Source organism: Nicotiana tabacum, chromosome 24 (assembly GCF_000715075.1).
Source record: "Nicotiana tabacum cultivar K326 chromosome 24, ASM71507v2, whole genome shotgun sequence".
Taxonomy (NCBI): Eukaryota; Viridiplantae; Streptophyta; class Magnoliopsida; order Solanales; family Solanaceae; genus Nicotiana; species Nicotiana tabacum.
The window spans coordinates 81,621,309-81,629,267 of NC_134103.1; the positions used below are offsets into that span (position 1 = coordinate 81,621,309).

General features: G+C 38.8%; 1 pseudogene; it reads right to left on the reverse strand.

Annotated features, from left to right (window-relative positions):
* Nucleotides 1-2,110: 2,110 nt before the first annotated feature.
* Nucleotides 2,111-2,444, reverse strand: LOC142178749 (18S ribosomal RNA; annotated as a pseudogene).
* Nucleotides 2,445-7,959: the final 5,515 nt, after the last annotated feature.

Below are 7,959 nucleotides of genomic sequence, written 5' to 3' on the forward strand. Positions count from 1 at the left end.
AATGAGCTAAGCAGAATAATCCAATTATAATTTCCACAATTAAGTACAAACAGGAGTAGACAGGTAATTTCATAAATCAGTAAGACTACAAGGAAAAGTAACAGGTAAATGCAGCAACAACAAAAGTAAATGCAACCTCACAGCAATGTCACTCCATCACTCAGCACTCGCACTCAGCACTCAACGCTCAACACTCTGCACTCACTGGGGGTGTGTACAGACTCCGGAGGGGCTCCCAAAGCCCAAGCGCTAAGCATGAACAACTCACGTGCCATAATATCAATACCTGGATCCGCACGGTTAACTCACATGCTACGCGGACAACTCACGCGCTATGGTATCAATACCTGGACCTGCACGGTCAACTCACGTGCTACGTGGATAAATCACGCGCTATGGTATTAATATCCTCACAGCCAGGCCCTCAGCCTCACTCAATCATGTACCTCACTAGCCTCACCATCATTAACAAATAAGGGCACACAGCCCACATCAAGTATCACGGCATATTAGCAAATAATAGAGACTGAGGTAAACATGTACAATAATTACTATGACTGAGTACAAATAATGTGAGCATGAATAAAGCCTAAGCATGATCTCTAACATGAAGGCAGATAGGTTCACCAACAAGTAACTACGTAAACACAGATGATGTCCATGAGCCCACACGCCCGTCACCTAGCATGGGTATCACCTCCAAACAGTCACATGATATCAAATTCTCTGGGTTTATACCCTCAAAGCCAGAGTTAAAACTGTTACGTACCTTAACAGCGTAAAATCCTACTCAGGGATGCCCTCATCTCTTGACTCGGTCTCCAAAAGCTCCAAATCTAACAATAATCAGATTAATACCATCAACATAGGCTAACGAATCGAATTCCACAATAAAAACTACAAAATATGCCAAAAATCCGAAACCAGCCAAAACCCGGCCCCCGGTCCCACGTCTCGAAATTAGTCAAAAATAGCAGAATAATAAACCTCGTCCTATCCCGAGTCTAACCATATAAAATTCATCAAAATCGGACTCTGTTTGGTCCCTCAAATCCTCACTTAAACTCTCCAAAACTCAAACCCTAACTCCCTCAATTTCACTTTGAAATCATCAATCAAATCCCAAAAACGAAGATGGATTCATGAAATATAAACAAAGCTGAGTAGAGAACACTTACCCCAATCCTTATAGTGAAAATCGCCCAAATCCGAGCTCCCCAACTCAAAATATGACCGAATGAACAAACCCTCATTTTATATATTTTTCTGCCAGCTATTCTACCTCGTTTCTCATGTCAACGACCCCGAAACTCTCTTTTTATTCCTCCAATGGATTCCTTGTGAAATTCTATTCAAGTTAGGCTTTTGAATCACTCAATTTAACCTTATAATGAAGGAGATATGTAGATTTTAATATTTGCAAATCGTGCAGATTTTTAAATACATCGTCAGTGGCAATTTTATAATTAATCTGAAAAATCTGTTAACCTAATTCTTAGTAAAATGACCACAAAATACTCATATGATGTCCAAATTCGATGATTCTTTTTGCTACAGGTCCGTAATTATGATATGGATCTAATGCTTCAATCAAAAAAGAAATCGGAGCTTATTTGTTCAATATGATATCATTTATGCTTGAAGAAACGGCGTCGAAACATAAGAAAAATGAGCGCAGCACAACCCAAACCTATCCGAAACTCACCCGAGGACCTCGGGACCTCAACCAATAATTCCAACAAGTCATATATCACTACCCGAACTTAGTTGAACCTTCGGAACACCCAAAACAACATCAAAACACCAAATCTACCTCGGATTCAAGCCTAAGAACTTCTAAACTTCCAACTTTCGCCAATTCAAACCTAATTCTACTACGGACCTCCAAATTATATTCCGGACATACTCTTAAGTCTAAAATCACCCAACGAAGCTTATCGAATCATAAAAATCCACATCCGAATTTGTTTACTCATAAGTAAACTTCCGATTGACTTTTCTAACTTAACTTTCTAACTAAGAGACTAAGTGTTCATTTCAAAACCAGACACTGAATACCTGGCCTTACCCAAGTCTAGTTTTGAATCTAGTCTCGGCATCAATCCGTGAAAGCCTTCAAGCTCAATTCCTTCCTTCTAGCCTTCCCCGCTCTTTGGGATAGCAGGAGGCCCTTGATCCGCGTAGACTAAGGGCGAACACTCATCGTTTATGGCATGGACTACCAAGGTATCTAATCCTGTTCGCTCCCCATGCTTTCGCACCTCAGCATCGGTAGGGACCCAGAGAGCTGCCTTCGATTTTGGCGTTCCTTTGTAGATCTCCGGATTTCACCCCTACACACGAAATTCCACTCTCCTCTGTCTCACTCAAGTGAATTGGTTTCGAGAGCATTCCGCCAGTTTGTGGCGGCGAAAACTTCTTTTGCCAATCAAAGCCCCAAAACTAGTAAGGGCACTCGTGCCCTCCAAAACTACTTCGGACCCAAACCTACCAACTCGATATAAGTCAACACCACTGAACAACACATAAAAAAGCAGAAATGGGAAAACCGGGCTATAACTCTCGGAACGAATGGCCGGGTCGTTACAAGTATACTATTGAAAGTATGAGTCTGAGCAAAAATTAATTTAATTATATACACATTTTCATATTTTCTAACCAAAAGCAATTTTTTATTTTATCTTTTTTCAATTTTGTTTTTTCGTTGTGAATTCTGAACTGGTCCTTTTAGGTAATCTTAATCATCCCTAATTCTAACATGTTCCTTTCAAAGTGATCTCTACTTAGGGCTTTTGTGAAGATGTAAGCTATTTGCTTGTCAGTAGCACAAAATTCCATAGTGATCAACCCTTTTTCATAGTTATCCCTCAAAAAGTGACGCCTAACATCTATGTGCTTAGTTCTCTTGTGATGAACCGGGTTCTTGGTCATACTAATAAGCACTAGTGTTATCACAAAAATAGGGATACAACCAACATCAATTCCAAAGTCCATTAATTGTTGTTTGACCCACAACAATTGAGCACAACATGAAGCAGCAACAACATACTCAGCTTCAGCAGTAGATAAGGCAACTGAATTTTGCTTTTTGGTATCCCAAGACATGAGCCAAAAAAGTGTGCCATACCTGAGGTGGTCTTTCTATCCACTAGAAAACCTGCATAATTAGTATCAACATATCCCACTAGATTCAAATTACTACCTTTTGGATATCATAGACAGAGATTAGTGGTGCCTTTTAGATATTTCAAAATTCTCTTGACAGTTGTCAAGTGAGGCTCCTTTGGATTTGCCCGAAATCTTGCACAAAAGCCTACACTGAAAATAATGTCAGGTCTACTAGTAATGAGATACAACAATGAGCCAATCATTCCCCTATACAACTTCTGATCAACAGATGAACCACGTTCATCTATTCCCACCTTTGTAGTTATTGCAATAGGAGTATCAATTTCTTTGGAATCTTCCATTTTAAACCTTTTAAGCAATTCTTTTACATACTTCTGCCGATGGATCATAGTTCCATTTGAATTTTGTTTAATTTGTAAGTCTAAAAAGAAATTAAGCTCACCCATCATGCTCATTTCAAATTCACTCCCCATTAGTTTAGAAAATTCTTTAATTAACTTATCAGTAATTTCTCCAAAGATTATATCATCAACATATATCTGAACTACCAAGAGATCTTTACCTTTTTCTTTTAAGAACAAAGTATTGTCAATTTTACCTCTCTTGTAGTCATGCTCAAGCAAAAAACTTTAATAATCTTTCATACCATGCTCTTGGAGCCTGCTTGAGCCCATAAAGTGCTTTGTCAAGTTTGTACACATGATCAGAACTTTCCTTGCTTTCAAACCCCGGAGGTTGCTTGACAAACACTTCTTCCTTTAGATAGCCATTGAGGAAGGCACTCTTGATATCCATCTGGTGAAGGGTGAATTCTATGTAAGCAGCAAAGGCTATGAGGAGTCTTATTGTTTCCAATGTTGCAACGGGAGCAAAGGTTTCATCATAGTCTATGCCCTCATCTTGGCTATATCCTTGAACCACCAATCTTGCATTGTTCCTTGTAACTGTTCCATCTTCATCAAGTTTGTTTCTGAAGACCCATTTTGTGCCAATTACTGATTTGTCCTTGGGTCTTGGTACCAGATGCCAAACTTGACTTATTTCAAATTGGTTGAGTTCATCTTACATTGCATTTACCCAGTCTGCATCCTGCAAAGCCTCAATAACATTTTTAGGTTCAATAAGAGATACGAAGGCATCAAAAGCACAAAGGTCTTTTAATAAAGATCTGGTTTTGATTCCAGAGGTTGGATCAGTGATTATGTTCTCAATGGGATGAGAACTTTGATACTTGTAAGATTTTACAACCAACTGGTTTCCCCTTGATGTTCCTTCAATTCTTTGTTGCTGTGGAACATGTTCATGGACAGGTTCCCTTGAGGTTTGAGAATCCTTTCCTCTTTGTTCTATTCCCTCTGTCATGTTGCCCTGGGTGGAAGAACCTGTTCCATCACCCGTTTCTTCCTCTAGTGCAGCTTCAGTCTGGATTGTCATTTCATTTGAGTTTCTTACCAGCCCAATTGCTTCATCATCATATTCCTGTATCTCAAAAAGAATGTTAGTTTCATCAAAAACCGCATGAACACTTTTTTCTACACACATAGTTCTTTTGTTATAGACCTTATAAGCTTTTCTATGTGAAGAATATCCCAAGAATACTCCCTTATCACTTATGGGATCAAACTTACTTAGAGAGTCTTTACCATTATTGTGCATAAAGCACTTGCATCCAAATGCCCTAAGATGGGATATGTTTGGTTTTATCCCTTTAAGTAACTCATAGGGAGTCTTCTCTATAAGAGGTCTAGTCATGCACCTATTTATGATATAGCATGCAGTATTTACAGCTTCTGCCTAGAAGCTATGGGGCAGTTTACTAGAAAGAAGCATAGTCCTAGCCATATCTTCAAGTGTCATATTCTTTCTTTCAACTACTCCATTTTGTTGTGGAGTCCTACGAGAAGAAAAATTATGATCTATGTCATGCTCATCACAAAATTCAGTAAATTTAGCATTTTCAAATTCAGTGCCATGATCAGACCTAATTGATGCAAGTTGATTACCTAGTTGTTTCTGAGTTTTTCTAACAAAAGAAATGAACATGTCAAATGCTTCATCTTTAGATGTTAAAAACAATGTCAAAGTAAACCTAGAGTAATCATCAACAAGCACCATAATATATCTCTTACCACCTCTGCTTAATGCTCTCATTGGTCCACAAAGATCCATATGGACCAGTTCTATCGTCCTGGTGGTGCTTACCACTTTCTTGCTTTTAAAAAAGGATCTTACCTGCTTCCCCATCGCACAAGCCTCACAAACTTTGTCTTCCTTGAACTTGATGTTAGGCAACCCTATCATTAGATCCTTGGAAACTAATTTGTTGAGTTGACTCAGATTTTCATGTCCATGTCTCTTATGCCAAAGAAGGGGATCATTGTCCAACACACTTAAGCAAGTGAGTTCATTTTCTGAAAGTGTGGACAGATCTACAATATATATATTGTTCACTCTTTTTCCCTACAATACAATCTTGTCAGTGGTAAGATTAATCACAAAACATTTAGTAGAGGTGAATGCTACCAAGTTATCTCTATCACACAGTTGTGATACACTAATAAGACTGCATTTTAAGCCATCTATCAAGTAGACATTCTCACTAGAGTGAGAATCAGTCTTACCTACTTTTCCAAACCTAATGATCTCACCTTTCTTCCCATTTCCAAATGAGACATTACCTCCTTTGAGGTCCTCAAGTGAAAGGAACTAGTTCTTGCTTCATATCATGTGCTTTGAGCAGCCACTATCCATGTACCATATTTGGCTGTTGTAACGACCTGACTTTTCTTTTTAAGAATTAACACCTTATTCAGTAGATTAAGGTATTGAGCAGTTTTGAAATATGAATTATGACCCACGGGTGTGGTCGAGTTTGATTTTCGGAAGATTCAAAATTTAATTAAAAGAACAATTCTTATTTAGAATCTTAAATGGAAAAGAGTTGACCGGAGAGCTGACTTTTGAGCAAATGACTCCGGAATAGAATTTTGATGATGTCAATAGCTCTGTATGGTAATTTTAGACTTAGGAGCGTGTCTGGAAAATTATTTGGAGGTCCGTAGTGGAACTAGGCTTGAAATGCCGAAAGTTGAATTTTGGGGAAGTTTGACCGGGGGGTTGACTTTTTGATATCGGGGCCGGAATCCGATTTTGGAAATTTGAATAGCTGCGTTATGTCAATTATGACTTATGTGCAAAATTTGAAGTCATTCCGGAATGTTTTGATATGTTTCGGCACAAGATATAGAATTTGAAAGTTCAAAGTTCATAAATTTTGATTTGAGGTGCGATTCATCGTTTTGATTTTTTTGATGTGATTTGAGGCCTCGAGCGAGTCTGTATTAAGTTATGAAACTTGTTGGTATATTTAGACGGGGTCCCGGGGGCCTCGGGTGTGTTTCGGATGGGCTACAGACCATTTTCTTCTATTTTTGAACTGCTGAATCTGTCATCTGGTTTTTCCTTAATCGCGTTCGTGTCATCTCCTTCGCGTTCCCGAAGAGTTATTGTGGAGGAGGAATTATTTGTTTTACGCGTTCGCGAGCCTCCATACGCGATCGCGAAGGTCTGCCTTTCCCTTCTTCGCGTTCGCAGCTCCACATTCGCATTCGCATAGTGTTATTTTGGAAGGAGAATTATTTGTTCTTCGCGTTCGCGAGCTTACTTCCGCGATCGCGTACTTCTTCCTTTCCCTTCTTCGCGTTCGCAGCTCTTTCTTTACGTTCGCGTAGAAGAAAATAGGAGCTGGGCACTGGTGACTACTTCCTCTTCGCGTTCGCATCCTTTATTCCGTGTTCGCGAAGGTATGCCATCCCATTCTTCGCGTTCGTGTACCATTTCCCGCGTTCGCATAGGCCAGTCATGAGCCATTAGATTTTTCTTCTACGCGTTCGTGTGCGTGTTGTTGCGTTCGCGAAGCACAAGCTGGGCAACACTCTTATCCTTCTTCGCGATCGCATTTGATGTTCCGCGATCGCGATGCTTTGACGCCTGGGCAGAATTAAAAGTCCCAAAAATGGGGGTTTGAGTTCATAACATAAAATCAAATTGGGAGCTCGGTAGAAGGCGATTTTTGGAAAGATTATTGCGTGATTTTCAGGGGTAAGTGATTCTTATCCAGTTTTGATTAATTTTCATGATTATGCCTTTGAATCCATCATTTAATTCAGATTTTTATGGAGGAAAATCAAGATTTTTGTAAAATCTTCCAAAAACGAAAATTTAAGATTTGGAGGTCGAGTTGTTATTGAAATTCGATAAAATTGGTATGGTTGAACTCCTATCGGAATGGGTGTTCAGATTTCATAAAAATTATGTCGGGTTTCGAGAGGCGGGCCCCGCATTGACTTTTCTTGACTTTTTGAAATAAATGTTTAAGTCGACGCATTATTAACTGGAATTGTTTCCGATAAATTTTAATGAAGTTATACAATTAATTTGGATAGATTTGAGCTGTCCGGAGGTTAATTCAAGCAAGAAGACTATTTTGGAATATCGGCCTAACTTCAAAAAGGTAAGTGTCTTGCTTAACCTCGAGTGGGGGAATTACCCCTTAGGCATCGAGTCTTATGTGCTATTTGTGAAATATGAAAAGCCGTGTACGCAAGGTGACGAGTACATACTCGGGCTTATATATGCAAATTTTATTGAATTAAAGTCTTAGGCATTATTGTGTAGTAAATTGGGTAATTGTGGATAATTATTAAATCATTTGTTTGCCATTCCTAAATCCTTGTTGTTAAATTTATTTTTATATGACAATTTGATGTGATTGTTACTTGGAATGTTTATGAAATTTTGTGATAATTGTTGGTTTAATATTTCTAGGAA